The sequence below is a fragment of the Nycticebus coucang genome, chromosome 6 (genome assembly GCF_027406575.1).
Source record: "Nycticebus coucang isolate mNycCou1 chromosome 6, mNycCou1.pri, whole genome shotgun sequence".
NCBI classification, from domain to species: domain Eukaryota; kingdom Metazoa; phylum Chordata; class Mammalia; order Primates; family Lorisidae; genus Nycticebus; species Nycticebus coucang.
In genome coordinates, this window is record NC_069785.1 from 133150802 (window position 1) to 133167244 (window position 16443).

At 45.7% G+C, this 16443-nt stretch overlaps 1 protein-coding gene across 5 annotated transcripts in view; it reads right to left on the reverse strand.

Annotated features, from left to right (window-relative positions):
• LOC128588282 (neurotrimin) overlaps nucleotides 1-16443 on the reverse strand; it is a 957145-nt gene that overhangs the window by 728013 nt on the left and 212689 nt on the right. The gene's annotated exons all lie outside the window — the stretch shown is intronic.

Below are 16443 nucleotides of genomic sequence, written 5' to 3' on the forward strand. Positions count from 1 at the left end.
ATCTTACATTCTGGCCCTTTTGACTATTTTGTCAAATGTGTTCCTCTCTCCTTCAGGGTATGCTCCATCTATGTCTAACTGCCTCCTGACTTGGCCTGACAAACTATGGCTTCAGAGACAAAATCCCGTGTTGTAGAAGTAAATGTAAAGCTCCTTCTAATTTACTCCTTTCTGCTTTTTAATCCACCACCTTCAGCTGCTAGAAAGGATGAGCACATCACTGAGCTTCCACAGTGTTTGGGTTTTGCCCCATCCTTCGGTGTTCTAGAGATACGTGTGTTCCAGGTTTTTCCATGTCAAAGGTTTCATGTAAAATCAGAGTGGAAGCCTCTGTGGGACTGGGGAGTCCCGGCTGCCTCCCCATGTTTTTTTATGGTCTAAGGAGAAAAGAAACATCCTCGATAACCACATCACGTTTCCATTCAATCATCTTCATTCCTCTGATGAGGGGTATTGCCAACCACCGCCAAACCCGCCTTCCCTTGTCATCAGAAGTGTCCCTACCAGAGTTCGCACTTTCTCTTCTGAGCTCATTTACAATGGAGCGCTAATGCTTCTCAGAAACTCCAGCTACACCCTCTAAGGGAAAAAAAAAACTTAAAATGTTCCTTCCTTTTTATTTTTACTTTTTGCATACCTCTTTAGCCTAGCATTAATTCTTCCATTCTCAGCATATTTTTATTCACACCTCTTGCCCTGGAAATGTGAATACTTGGTGACTAATACTGGATGTAACTCACTGGAACCAGTTCCTTTGTATCCGTGCATAGAACATGTTTGGTTTCCAGAACATATTGGTTTTTCAACCATCCTCGTTTATCCCTGAATTTGCTAAAATACAAGCTAATTACAGAAAACTTGCAACTAACATTTAGTTTCCCTGTCTTATCTGAGCACAGGGGAGTTTAACGTAGGGCTTATATCCCAATGTCACCAGGAGAAATGATTTCTGCCCACCTCTCTTTTGAACTGAAAAGGCTGCTCCCACCAGAATGAATCAGAGTCAAACATGAGCCCTGGAGCAACATCAAACTAATTTAATTTAGAAAGCATGTCACCGGAGGGCGCAGAGAAGAGGTATATTGGCACATTCACTGACTGACTGACTACACTTTTGCAACATCTGTATCCATCTTGGATTGTATTTGGCCACAGTCCAGAGAAAATTTGGTTCTTTTTCTGCTAGGCTTTGTTTTGGTACCAGTGCATAGGGGAGTTTATGCAATACCCTTCCTGAGAAATATTTTTAAATGAAGCCCCATTGTTCTAGAATGCCTGCAGGCACAGAACTACTTTGGGGGAAGGGGCTGCTCAGAGTAACCTCTGGGGGCCTTTTGAGGTCTTGGATCTGCTGAATTTCTGCTGTAACCAGAGTTATACCTAACTGCTTCTTCTGTAAAAATCACTCCCAGAGGTCTCTCTTACTGGAAGAAAAACGAGCCGCATGAAGATGAGCGGCCTCCAGCCTTTCTGGGATTGCTTTTTTGGCACCAACTCCCTACCTATTTCTCTGGCCAGCTTGGGTCCCAAGGGTTCTGTCCCAAGCCACGTCAGTGCAGCCCAACTCCAGTCTGGAGGCTCAGGTTCTTCTCAGAAGTCTCCCTCCCTGTCTTAGTCAAGGTCATGTGGTATACTACATGGCCCTCTGCCGGCCCCCCTGCCATCTGCCTTCTGGTCTAGACTCACCCTTACAATCTATAAAAGGCATCTGGTTGTCTCAGTAGTGATCGGTTTCATTGCTTCAGCCTCAACAACAACAGAAACCCCAGGGGAAAAAACTTAGTTTCAACAGCTGTCTGTCATAGAAGCTGACGGTGGGTGGACGGTGCATGAGCTCTGTTGATGTGAGCCCCCATATTGCCAATACAATTAATCATCCCGTTCAGGACGGATGCAGTGCTTGGACAGATTACAGCCACCAAAATCGCCTTTAAATAAAACTTGTCACCTGTGCCGTTCAGCACTCAGACAGCAGCCGTGAGCACACACAGTCACATGGGGTTCGGCTCGGCTCACGCTTTTACTTTACAGACAGCTGTTCCATTGCCAGGCATGCTGTAGAGGCTCAATAAATATGTGCTGTCTCTCGGTCTGTTACAACAAAATCCCTAAATTGCGATCTCTGCAGAATCTAGAGCTCAGCAAAGCTGAGACTGAGATAATCTTCTTAAACACAGGCACGATATAAACGTTGGCTTCCGTGTATACACATATGCACACATGCAGCCCACAATGTCTTTCTATAAAACAGATTCAATGTCCCTGTAACTCAACATACCTTGGATCAGAGCTTTGCAGTCCTGAAACCCCCTACCCTCACCACACACTGCGCAATTCCCAAATGGCCTCTGTTACTTCGATGTAGAGACACACACACACACACACACACACACACACACACACACGTGCGCGCGCGTATTCAGGAAGGAGAACTGAGCCAACTCCGACCTCCGCCAGATGCCCAACATCCCGCCCCAGCCGGAGCTGCACCCAGCTCCACTGCGGTAGCTTTGCCTGTTCAGCTGACAAAATGTGGTGTCCCCCTCCAGATTCGTAAGAAGGAGCGGTATCTGCTGAATGAGCAGTCTGCATTCCAAACCCAGCAGCTGGGGTGTAAGAACTCAGATCCTGGAACTTATTTCAAGGTCAATTTGCTTCAGAATCAAAACCCATTTGCCATAAAGTAGAGACATGCTGGAGAGGAGGAGGGCCATGTAGGGGAAGGTGCATTCATTAAAACAACTGTGGGAAAACCCACCCAGGCCACGCGCACATGCACACAAGCGCACACACCACCTCCCAGCTGTGTACTTTTAAAACCTCATCTCTGTCTGAGTTTCCCCGCACCTTCTCTCTGCCCCTGTGGCTTCCCTGAGGGTGTGCTCGGCCAGCAGAGGAGCCCGGGGGTAAAGGACTGTGTCCAGATCTCATCATGGATTAAACATAGGCGGGATCTCCCCTGGCACTGCTGAGGCCTCTTGTCCCCTCTGTCTCATTTCAAGTCACCAGGCCATTACTAAGCTATTACCAGTTCCATGCAGAGCATTTCTCTGAGCCAATGACAGATTTCCTTGAGCCCAGGGGTAAAGCTGGGGTGTGGGGAGAATGCAGTGCAATTTTCCCTTCATTGTCGAGGGGCCTCCTCTCTGCTCAGTGGAGGCCTGGCTCTCTCGCTAGCCTCTGTCTGAGGTCATTTTCCTATTCTCCAGTTTTGATAAATCCCATATTTCCTTTTTCTCTGTCCTTCAACTCCCAAGCTCTGCTCTTGGGCAATGGGGATCTGCATTGAGACATTTGCCCAGAAGTGAGGAAGGAGAAGGGAACCCACTGTGTGAAGCGGCACAGGCCAGATACGGTGTCCTGGCCTCTCCCTCCGGTGCTCCCATGGAGGAAGCAACCTGCCGTAGCCTCTGTCTCCTGGATAGAACCTGGAGCCCTTCTTTGTACACGGTTTGCTATCTCCTGACAAAGCAGGTGGTCCAAAGCAGGACAGAGGCAGCGGCTGGGAGCGGCACTGCTCACTGGCCGGCTGCTGTAAGGACGCTCCTGAGGACACAGCAAGAACACGAAAAAACAGCCAGCAGCGCTCTGAGCACACTCACCCAGGGCCACACCTGTGTCCCTCCTGGCAGACTGAAACCGGGAGTGCCGCACCCTCCATGCCCAGGCCACTGCCCAAGAGAAGCTAAGGTCCCAGCATAGGCACTCACCTTAACTAGGGACTGTCCCTTTATCAGCGGATGCCACTGCTGCTCAGTGTGGCCTGGTCCATACCTTCTCAGTGTGGTGCTAGGTGCCACAGGGTTTACAAAAGAAGCATGAGACAAAAGTTCCTGCTTTTAGGAGCTGTGAGCTAACAGGAGCCATGCCCTGAACATCCCTAACTAAGGACACTGGTTATTAACTTGCTGGGAGCCAGTCATGATGCTAAAGTTTTAACATCAGGTCACTTTACTGCCACCTGACTGTGCAACGTAGACATTGCTACTGTCCCCAAGTAGCAGAGCAGGAATCTCAGGCTGGGAAAGTCTTAGCAACTGAATCCTTTCCCAGACTGTGTTAGGTTCTGCAGAGCCAGGATTTGAACCCAGGCCATTTGGAGTTCAGTTTGTGAGTGTGAGAATTCAGCTGCCTCAGGAAGATGGAATATTGCCTTGACTAGAAACACATCTGCTCCCCAGCCCTTTGGGGCAGAGAGGCAGGTTCAAGATGAAAACTCCCTATCTGGTGGTAAGACCACCTGCTTCCACAACACCACAACAAAGGTTGAAGGGATTGCCAGGGCTAGCGCAGGGGTGGGGCTCAGAGCACAAGCCCAATGCCCTAAGATAAAGAGCAGCTCAGATGCGGGAGATGGATCCTGACGCAGTGTCCCATTTCAACTAAGCACATTTTAAATCCAAGCGTGTGTTCCCGTTTCATAGTCTTGGTGGACGATAAGCAGCTGCTACAGCTTTCTGTGCTCTGAGACCCATGAGTGTAAGAAGTGCTTGAGACAGACATGGCAGTTTCATAAGCCAGGAGACCTTTGCACAAGAACTGACAAAGCAGTGGGGGTCTCAGAGAAAAAGCCACCTGGCGCTAGTCTCAGAAAACTGGGCCACACAGCAGAGAAGGGCTTCGGGCCAGCTCTGGCCGTAGGTAATAAATCTCCCCGAGCCACTCCCAGGGGCTTCCTGTGCTCCTTCCTAGAGCAGGTTGCTCACCCCTATTGGACCATCAGCACTTTTGTCCCCTCTGGGAAGAATGAGAGATTAAAAGAAAAAGAACTGACCCATTTTGGGGCAAGTGTTTATTTGCTAGTGTTGATCTTGTAATTGCTAATAATAGAGACAGAGCCTGGAGGGGGTCCCCAGAGCATGGGGCAGGAGTCCTCCTGAGCTCCGAACATCGCTCTGGGCATCAGGGCGTTCACAGGACCTGCTCTCTCTGCTCGGGTCACACAGGAATGCTCTAGAAATAGAGCCCTGTCCCCTGCACTGGCAGCTGCCTGCAGAAGCTTGTTCAGCAGGGGACATGGAAGCCGCTCCCACTGAGACAACCCCTCAAATTCGATCTGCTGGTTCCAGACTGGCGCCAGCCCATCACCCTGGACTTCACAGACACCAGAGAGCACTGGGCATCTCCCCACATGTTGAGAGGCTTCTCTAAGCCCCTGTATGACACCAACATGTGAGGTTTTCTGCAGAGCCAGGAGGGAAAGGCGGGACGTGGGTCTGCATGTGGAAAGGGGATTACCCAGACCCAGGGAGGCTGCTGGGCTGGGGCAATGCAAGGCATGAGGGCAGGAGACAGGAGACTTGCCCCTGCTCCCTCAGCTGCCAAGTCAAGGCTGCTGCATGCTGCAATCTCAGCTCCCCACCACCACCACGCCCAGATTTAGGAGAGTAAGGAATAAACGACTTCAGATCTTAATCTTGCAGACTTCAGGCTGGATATTGGACTTCCTGCAGTCTTAATTTCTCCTGTTTCTCTGAGCTAGGATGGTTGGTGTGATTAAATACCATCACAGGTATAACATCCTCAGCACAGCGCCTGGCTCTCAGCAACGCTCACTAAGAGAAAGATGTAACTAGTCATGTTTTAAGGTGAGACTGTTGAACTTGTACCAACTGGGAGGAATCTGTGCTCCTCCAGGGAGCCACGAGGCCTTTGGAATAATGGCAAATGCTATTTCAGAGACCTCAGGGTGAGGGCCTAAGCTTGGCAAGTCTAAGAAATCAGGCATGTGTCCACGGTCAGTGGGATTAGGCGGCCACCAGGGTCTGCTTGTAGGAATGGCCTTGAGCTTCAAGGACTGGGGGTGCCCAGACCTGCTGGCTGATGGCTAGATATCAGGGAGGAGCTCCTAACCCCACCCTTCTCTGCAAGAAGACAGCCAGGTAGGGGAAAGGAAGCCCTGTAAGGGCAGTGAGAATGGAAGAAAAGAGGGTTGAAGAAGACCACATGGGGGAGGACAGGCCAGGAGACACATCTGAGTGTGGTGCAGGCAAGGTGTCCTCAAACATGTCTGGTCCCAGGGACTTAAGCGTCTCCTGGGGAAATGGCAGCAGCTGTGGGTAACTGCACCTGCTTTCACATGACATAGGGCAGCACTGTGGGGGTCACAGAAACATTGAGTTTCTGCAGCAGAGGCCTGGGGAGTGATGACAGCCAGGCAACTGAGGATTGGGAAGCGTGGTGGGGATTTCGGGCCAGGCTCCCTGCTGCTCTAGGCACAGCCCCCGGGCCACAGAGCAGCAGCTCGCTCCTGTGAGTGGAGCCCCACGGCACATCTTCCAGGTAAACCTGTGTTCCACCACATTAACTTTAACCACGGAAGCCTTCCACGTAGCACGCTATTGTCAGCAGTTCAGCATTAGATAAACATGCGAGGTGACAATGTAAAATGCTCCATCTGTAGCTGTCTGCAATTTCAATTCCATTAAACTCAGTAAGCACACACTTGACTCCTAATGTGCACCCATTTCTTTTCCTGAGCTTTGGTTCCTTCCATGAAACTTTGAACACTTTTGGATAGACATTGGCTGAAAACATTTTACCCATAAATTTCAATAGGTTGATGATACGTTATCACGGTCATTATATACACACATATATATATATATTCTTCACATTTACAATGCAGACAAGCACTCTCAACTGTCCTAGCACGTTTCATACAACTCAAGTGTATTATTCAGCTACTATCACGTAACAAGACGTCCCACACTTTAGTGGCCTAAACCACAATAACACTTCCTCGTTGCTCAGAATTTCTCTGAGTCAGGAACTCAGGAGCAGATTGGTTGAGCGGTTCTGGTTCAGGCATTTATGAGAATGGTCTAACCCAGAGGTTAGACTGGGCTTGGAGGCTCTTCCCAGGCAACTCACCCCCATGGCTAGCAAGTTGGTGCTAGTTATTGACTGAAGGTTTCTATAAACTAAGGCCTACATGTGCGTAGGATGTGGTGGCTGAAAGATCTCGGCACAATTGGTAGTGCCTTTAGTGATCTAGCTTCTGAGGTCACCTATGATCAATTCTGCTGTGTTCTTCTAGTCACCAAGGGCCAGTCCTGATTCATGTGGAAAGGAACTATTCAAGGGTATTTATACGAGCAAGCAAGGGCCATCTAAAGTCATCCTCAGTGGATGGCCATCACAACTAGCTATTCATCTTCAGAATCCACTTTTGTCCATCTTCAGAAACATGTTTGCAGACACAGATATGTGAGTAAACAGTTATGGCTTTACATGGGAAAAGCCTAGCTCTTCCCACCTCCTTGGTTTATTCTATTTCATTGGTTCTGGCAACTACTGTTCCATAATGACCACAGCTCAGTCCCAGCACAAAGTCTTCTTTCCGATGGCCTCTATTTTCTCACTGGTTTCATTCTGCTTCCTGCCCGAGCTCTCAGCCACCCGATTGGTGTGTGTGTTTACGTCTTCAGCCCTTCTGAATTAAAAACCTTTGTCTTTCTTCCTTGCTTTTTTCTCCTTCCTTATATAAGTGGATTCCCCTTTGATCTATTGTTCTCTCAGTCCCAGAGCAATATGATTCCACACAGAGAAGCTGCAGAGCCAAAGAGCCAGAGGATTTATCCTGTAATTACCAAATTCATGTCCATACGCAGCGTGCAGCAAGTGATTGCAAGACGCCACCATACATGCAGGAACTAGGAATTAGGTCTGCGTGAATCCAAGGTGTTATTTGGAGCTCAAGATCTGATTGAGTTTCTCTACCTCCCTATCATAGGATATCCTGCTATTACCTTGCATTTAACTTGTTTAAGTAAAGCCACATTCATCATCATCTTAAAGGCAGCTCTGCTTCCTGACGGTTTACCACGTTTCCACCTTTTCCCTATGCAGAGGGAATCCTGAAGCATCATTCCAGCTCCCCGTGACCCCTCCACCCACCCCACACACTCAGAGATGTGGCAGAACCTGCCTCTGCCCTCCACGCCTCCTTCCTGTTCTTATAACAACTCGGTTCAGGTTCCTATCACCTCCATCACATTATTTATATCCGTTTCCTATCCCCCGGCCATCTCTAATGCCTCCAATCCAATCGATTCTGCACACCTTCACCAGATCAATTTTTCTTAAATGCCACTTTCATCATTTCATTCTTCTGCTCAAGAAAGAAAACCTTTCAGCATTTCTCCACTGATGTCAGGATAAAGCCTAAGCTCCTTGGCCTGGCATTTAGGACCCTTCTGCCTTCATTCCAAAGTGCCCTCACTTTGCCCTCTCACCCAACTGGAGCACCCCACGTGCTGCTCATGGCAGTCTCCAATCCTAGTGTGGCCCGGGCCCCGCCCACCCGGTGTACCCGCCCATGCTCCTTATCCTCACATGACATTTCTTCCAGATCACGAGCTCACCCTGAATACAAGAGCTTCCTTTCTTAAACTCCAGTTCAGGCAACTGCCCACTCTGCTCCTTTGCCCTGGTGTATAACCTCATGCTAAAAACAAGCTCCAGGTGCCTGGCTGGACAGCAGTCTGCTGGTACACAAGACTACGGTTCTTCCCCACCCAGCCACGCTGAGCACGCTGGTCTAAACAGCAGAAGATTCAGTATTTATTTACCAATGCATTCTGTGGGTCACAGCCCCCAATCAGAACCCTGGGAACTAGCTTTTAATGGATTCTTCTCTTCCTCTTGTGGCTCAATAGTTACCTTGGATGGGAAGAACTGGGTTTCCACTCTCAGTTTAAACCTCAAGCGTCTGATTGGGGAGCAGGGCAGGTGCCCAGTACCCTGCCCAACAGAAGGGATCCTGCATTTACCCTTCCTAGTCCCCAGTTTTGTTTGTTTGCACTGGGTTTAACTTCTCAGTTTACCCTGTTTATTGTTCGACAATTTTATGATTATTTGGGTGCCACTGGTAAGAATTCTATTTAGGGTTAACCACTGTGGAAAGCTGGAATAATTTGTGCTTATACATTTTTTGTTTTCTTTGAGATGCTACTAGGGTGATAACGCCAGAACCATGCAAACGACTTTAAAAAAGAAATGTATTTCTCCTGTTGCCAAGGGCAGGGACTCCCAGCCCTTCAATAAATGAAGGGACAGAAGCAGGAAGAAGACTGTCATCCTGAGATGTGCGCTCTGGAAGAGGAAAGTCTATCTGTGGTGCCTCATCCCCAAGTGAGAGAGAGAATGATGACCTTAAACCCATATCCTAATTAGCATTTATATTAGGTGAACTTGGACTAGGTAGCATAGTTGAAGACAGAAGCATGTTTGGCTCATAAAAAGGAGTGAATACAGGGGAGTAGTTATTTACACATCCAGAAAATGAGGATCTATTAAGTGTCAGGCCCAGGGCTTGGCATTGTTATTCATACAAAACCACTGAGAAATAAATCTAACTCAAATGCAAACCACAGTCTGCTTTTCCAGTGCCCCATCAAGAAGTCTTCGATCTTCGCAGGATTAAGTCATAGCCTATCGATAGAAACCCAAACTGAGCCACAGTCAGGAAACTAGACAGCATAAAAGCAGACATGGGGGAAATTGAAATCAGAGATGGAGAAGGCTTAGGTCATAGTTTCCACCACCCAGTGCGGCAAGGCTGTGTCCTCTCAGACTTGGTCTTGTCTGGGTTTAAATGACTCTAAAAAGAGGGCTTTGACCATACTTCTAAAATTTATTACTAAGCCAGGCATAGTAATAATAAAACGGCACATCATGCCAAGCAATTTGGTCCAAAGCTCTTAGTGTGGTTTCGAGAAAACGAAGTCAGAAAGGTCATTATCATGACCCTAAGAATGGAACCTCATAGTCACATGGCACCAAACCCAGAGCATAGCAGGAGAGAGCCCCATGGGGTCCAGGCACTGGCACAGATCCTCCTCCTAAGGTTCAGAGAAAGCAGACTGAGTAAGTACCCCATCCGTGCTCTGACTCAAGCACCTCCTCTTTGCTTAGTTTATAACTGTTGGGTGTGTGCAAAAGTTTATTTTGATAAAAGAATGGCCACCTGGCTTTTAAGAAAAAAGTTATGAATTATTATTTTAACTAGTATTGGTAGCTCAGTTAAAATACAGGAAAGCCAACAAGTTCAGGATTGAAAGTTTACCTCATGGTGACTTCGCCTTCAACTCATTATGGGACACTATTGAATCTCAACGTGTCTGAAGATGTTTTCTCATCTCACAAGGACTCGGCTGCTCCAGAGGTAACGGAGTGCTTCACGAGCAAAGGATATTTAAAGAGAGGAAGAAACAAAGAGAAGGAAAAGAAGGAGAGAAAGAAAGAGAAAAGAGAGAGAGAGGAGAGTTGATAGGCTAGAAAGTGGGGGAGGAACGGCGTAAACAAAGTTCTTGGATTCACAGGGAATCGGCTTCCTGGGAGTCTGATCAAGGGACAGCCTTGCAAGTCAGGAAGCCTCACACCGCCAGGGCCCACCGTTTATGGGAAATACTGTGGCCCTCTCACACAGACAAGGCTCTCTTTTACGGAGGCTTTCCTATCTGCCAATCTATACAAAGAAGCTTAGAAACATTCAAACTGGTGAAGGGAATCATTTTCTAAACACTTACTCTGCGTCCCCCCAAGCACTGAGAACTTTCCTATTAAGTTATTTCATGCACTCATTCAATAAGCCTTTATTGAGCAAATGGTACGTACTAGGTTGGATGGTACAGGAAGCAAGTTAGAACCATTCCCTGCCTTCATGGAGCCTACCGTCTAGCCCAGAGAGTGTCAATAAATAAATAAGCCTAACAGTCATCAATTATATTTTCTTTTACTAAGTGCTACAAGCATGTTTGGGTCTTTATTTCATAGATTAAGAGGCTGAGGTCAGGGAGGCTCAGATACTCGGATTAGTGTTTCGCAACCAGTGATCATCACAGGCAGAACTTATACCAAGTCTGCCAGGCCCCAACCTGTGTTCCTTTGTACACATTTCCCTCCCCCAGGAGAGCGAGGTCATCATCCAGGGAAGGAAGAAATGGGAAAATGACAAATTTGCCATTATGGGTCATGTTGTGATTGGGGTTAATTGGACCAGACGTTGCTACACTCACTCATCCAAAACTCCATATTTATAATCAGGCCACGGATGTGACCAGGATAACCTACTGCAGCAAACGTCGCTATGAAAAATAAACAAACAAGCTCCAAACAGACAAAACAAAAATGACCAGGAGGAGGGAGACATTCACAACACGGCCAGCAAGCCTGGGGCTCGGTTCCTCAGCTGTCTGAGACGTGAGTGGAGAGCGACAGGGAGGCCGGCAGCTTCAGGCCCCTGAGCCCTCCTCGGAGGCAATTTCACCGCAATTCCATAAAACCTCCAGCCACAAATGTGTCTTTTTTCTGCCAGCTCCCGGCTGGTTACAAGCGATGCACACATTTGCGTGAGGTATACAAAGCTGTTTGAGCTGCTCAAAAGCTATCAGCGTTTTCGTGCTAGATTTGAGCAAGACAGATTCTGTGGTACTCAGGGCGTCAAAGAGGATTACCCAGGCACCGATAACAGATTTTAATTTAGATGATCATGATGGGGGCTCAGGAGGGGGAGGCTGAGAAATGGACAGATTTAACTCCAGGGTGGTGACAGAAATATGAAGACACTGATGATAGGGCACATTTAGAGGACTATTTAGCCAGCTACCACAGGGGTCTCTTATGCTGTGGCCTCTCCTTTGAGCTAGGGTAGGATAACCCCCCCAGAGCATACTGGCCCAAAGCCTAGGATTCCAGACCACTGGGGAGAGTTTAATAGCTATCATTGTTCTGTTAGCCTAGAAAGAAACAAAACATTCTTTATTATTATTATTTTTAGAAACAGAGTCTCACTCTGTCGCCCTCGGTAGAGTGCTGTAGCATCACAGCTCACAGCAACCTCCAACTCTTGGGCTTAGGCAATTCTCTTGCCTCAGCCTCCCAAGTACTGGGACCACAGGTGCCCACCACAACGCCCTGCTATTTTTTTGTTGCAGTTGGCCGGGGCTGGGATTGAACCCACTACCCTCGGTATATGGGGCCAGCACCTTACCCACTGAACCATAGGCGCCTCTCGAAACAAACCATTCTTGTTTATAATCCACACCGTGGAGCACAGCGTACCCTGGCTTCAGGTGGTGTCTTGCTGTCCTCCACCTGGACAGAACACGGTCCGCCATCAGCCCTACATCTCTACGTTCTGTCCAGTGAAATCTCCAACTGCCATTTTTTCCCCTGCTATGTTCTGAACTCATTACTGTCATCACTAAAGTCCAATCACTGGCCAGTCTCTCCTGCTTCTATTTCATGAGAGATCACTCAGCATCTATATGGGCCATCAATAATACATTCATTTATTTGTTTAACAAATATTTATTGATTGAGCAATTCGTTTCTGCCAGGGAACTGGTGGATTCAGACAGTACAGCACTGGCCAGGACACATTGGTCCCTGATGTACTGGGGAGACTTTTGTTGATGTGATGAGAGAGAGAGAGAGAGAGAGAGAGAGAATTTGCAATTTTTAATAAGTAACATAAAAAATATAGAAATGAAATAGTGATTAATAAAGTTAGGTGAGATAGTCCAACAGGGGCCTCTGTGGCAGCCAGGATTAGGGCGAAGGAATGACCACTTAAAGAGACTTAAAATTGAAGCAGAGATCTCTAAATTATAAAACTACTCAATAAACTACGAATAGGAGGAAACACCCTCACCCAGATAAAAGACATCCTCATCTAATATCATGCTTAGTGATCAGAGACTGTCCTTAGTGATCAAAATACCTTCATCTATTATCATGTCAGAGACTAATATCTGCCACCACCACCCTCAATTAAGAATAAGACAGTGATATCTGCCCTTCCTACTTGCATTGAACATTGCACTGGACGTTCTAGTCAGACAATTAGGCGAGAAAAATAAATAAAATGCATCCAAATTGGAAATGAAGAATGAAAACTATCACTATTTGCAGCTGAAACGATCTTGTATAAAGAAAATTCTAAGGAAATCACTAAGAAACTATTAGAACTAAAAGACAAATTCAGCAAAGGTTCAGGGTACATGATAAATATGCAAAAATAAATCACTCCTATACATTAGCAATGAGCAATCCAAAAGTAAAATTATAATAAGAAAACAATTTCATATACAGCAGAATCAAAAGGAATAGAACACTCAGGAATAATTCTGACATATGAATAACAACGCTTGCATTCTGAAAGCTGTAAGACATTGCTGAACGAGATTATAAAAGACCTAAGTAAATTAAAAGTTATGGCATGTTCATGGGTTGAAAGGCAATATTGTTAAGATGTTAAACTTCTAAATTAATGGTATATTCAACATAATTCCTCTGAAAATCTCACCTGCCTTTTTATTGCAGAAATTGACAAGGTGATACTAAAATTAATGTAGAAATGCAAAAAAGCCGAAATAGCCATAATAATATTGAAATAGAAGGACAAAATAGGAGGCCTCTCATTTCATAAGTTCAAAACATGTTGGTAGCCTATAGAAATTCAAAACACTGTGGTATAGAAGGGTAAACATTTGGACCAACAGAATACAGTCCAGAAATAGAACATTCACATGGACAGTCAATTGACTTTGATAAGTGTGCTAAGAAAATTTGAAACGGAAAGAATAGTTTTTAATTATTTTTCAATAAATGGTGCTGGGATAACTGCCTAGCCACCTGCAAAAGAATGAAGTTAAAGTCTTACCTCACACACACACACACACATACACACGAGAAAAGGTGCATGAATAAATATTCACCCCAAATTGATAATGGACCTTAACATAATAGCAACAAGGACAGAACTCTTAAATGAAAATATAGGGGTAAATTTCTGCAACCTTGGACCACAAAATGATTTTTTATATTTGGCGATCAAAGTATTCGTGATAAAAGAAAAAAAAAACCAATAAATTGAACTTCATCAAAATTAAAAACATTTGTGATCTAAAGGACATTATCATAAAAGTGAAAGACCCCACAGAGGGTACAAAAATATTTGCAAATCATGTATCTAAAAAGGACAGAATATGCATAAAAAACCTCTTACGACTCAGTAATAAAAAGACATACACCCAACTCAAAAACTGGGCACAGGATCTGAGCAGACATTTCTCCAAAAAAGTATACGAATGGCCCATAATGACGTGAAAAGATGCTCAACATCATTAGTCGTGAAAGAAATGCAAACCCAAACCACAACGAGAGGCCACCGTGTAACCACTAAGAAGGTTCTAGTAGAAACGTCAGATAACAACATGTGTCGAGGAGGAGGCAGAAAATTGAAACCCTCACGTGTTGTAAAAGGATGTGGTCACTGTGGAAAATAGCTTAGCAGTTCCTGAACATTTAAAACACAGAATTACCATTGGACTCAGCCTACTCACACCTAGGTATATAGGAAAGAAAAATGAAAACACATCTGGTAAAACACGCATATGCACATTCCTAGAAGCATTATTTACTATAAGTAAAGAGTGAAAACAGTCCACATATCCCTGAGCTCACGAAAGGATAAATAAGTGGAGCACAGCTACAGGATGAGGTATGACAGATGCACATTACCACACGGACCAACTTTGCAGAAACTGTGGTAAGTGAGAGAGCTCAGTTACAAAACATGGCCTATCATATGATTCCATTTATAGTCAATGTCCAGAACAGGCAAATCTATAGTCAGAAGTAGATTGTTGGTTGCCTAGGGCTGAGTCTGAAGGAGGATGTCAAGAGTGATTGTTAACTAGTACTGAGTTTCTTTCTTTTTTAAAAATTAAGTTTATTTTTTATTTTTATTTTTTGTTGTTGCAGTTTGGCAGGGGCTGGATTTGAACTCGCCACCCTCGGTATATGGGGCCGGCACCCTACTCACTGAGCTACAGGCTCCACCCAAGTACAGAGTTTCTTAATGAGGTTCTGAAAATATTTTTGAATTGACAGTGGCCATGGTTGCTCAACTCTGTCAATATACTAAGCACCAATGAATTGCACAATTTAAATTGGTGAAACGTAACTTATGTGAATTATCTCTCTTTAAACCTTTAAAAAAATGAGGAGCTAGCCAAGAAATAAGTTGGTATAGGAGGAGTCCAAGTCCATCTCCTCCATCTATAATCCATGGACTAATGGGGTCAGTGTCACTTGGGAATTTGTCAGGAATGCAAATTTGGGGTCCCATCCTTGATCTACAGAATCACATTCTTCCCATTATTAATTTCTGTAGGTTATACATATGCACATTATAGTTTGAGAAGCACTGTTTTAAGTAGGGAGGGAGTGAAGCCGAGACTTGGAAGTGGGTAAGGGCTTGGTTTGATGGAGGGACTGAGGGAAGCTGGGGCAGCTTTCCATGAAAGCCCTGGGATACGTAGCATGGGGTTAATGGGAAGAGATGAGCCTGGGACGTAGTTTGCATGAGCATGCAGACTAGGCAGTGAATGCTGGATTCCACTGCACCAAAAGATTTAAGTAAAGGAGTGACATTATCACAGTTCCTGCTATGGGGAATATTAACCGGGTCAGAAAGAGAGCAATGTTGAGAGACCAGGTAGTTGTTGGGCAGAGAGACGTTTGTGCCATGAAGTGAGATGACAGTGGTGGAGAGAGACAAGAGAGCTGATGACAGCGTGTACTTTGCAGGTAGAAATGACAGCACTTATTGGTGATTAGGTGTAGGTGATAAATAAAAGGATTCGGGGATGACTGCGGGGCGTCTGGCACGGGCACTTGAGTGCCTTGTGGAGCCATGTACCGACACAGGGACAAAGAGGTGGGAGCAGTGGGGCACCACATTTCAAAGGGAGCTGGATTTTGAGAACATTAAGTTCGTTTGAGCTCTCTGAAGGGTGTCCACGCGGAGACGTTCAGTAGACAGATGGATGTGTGAGTCTAGAACTCAGATGTTTGGGCTGATGACATAAATTTGAGAGTCATTAATGTAAAGATGCTATTTAAATGAGATCACCTAGGGAGAATGGGGAGAATCTGAAGCAATTTTAAAATGCCAAAGAGGGATATTAGTTTCACTAACTGATCGTCAAGTCGGGAAAACACCAGGAACTCTATGGGGAGTGAATGTTAAACCAGTCTTCCAGGAACTTAGATTCTAAAGGAGCATTGACAGAGACTTTTTTAGAAGGGCATTTTCACAATGTTTAATGATTAGCAAGGCTCTGGTACTGACCACTCAGACTAGGCTCTGGCCAAACCACCACTCAGTGGTGGAAACTTGGAAGAGCTCGATGAATCAAGGAAAACACCATATGGGGGGGAATTCAAGGTAATACAGCAGCACCTGGGGAACTCAGGTAGGGTCTGCTCAATGACCTGAATGAGGAATTTCAGGATTTCAACCACCAGGATAACCACCCCTGGGCAGCATGGCTAATAGCAATCCGCCCTTTGTATACATCCCAAAGGATGAGAGAGGTACCTTTTCTTTTTTAATATTGTAGGAATATTTTTATTGCACTTCAATTAAAA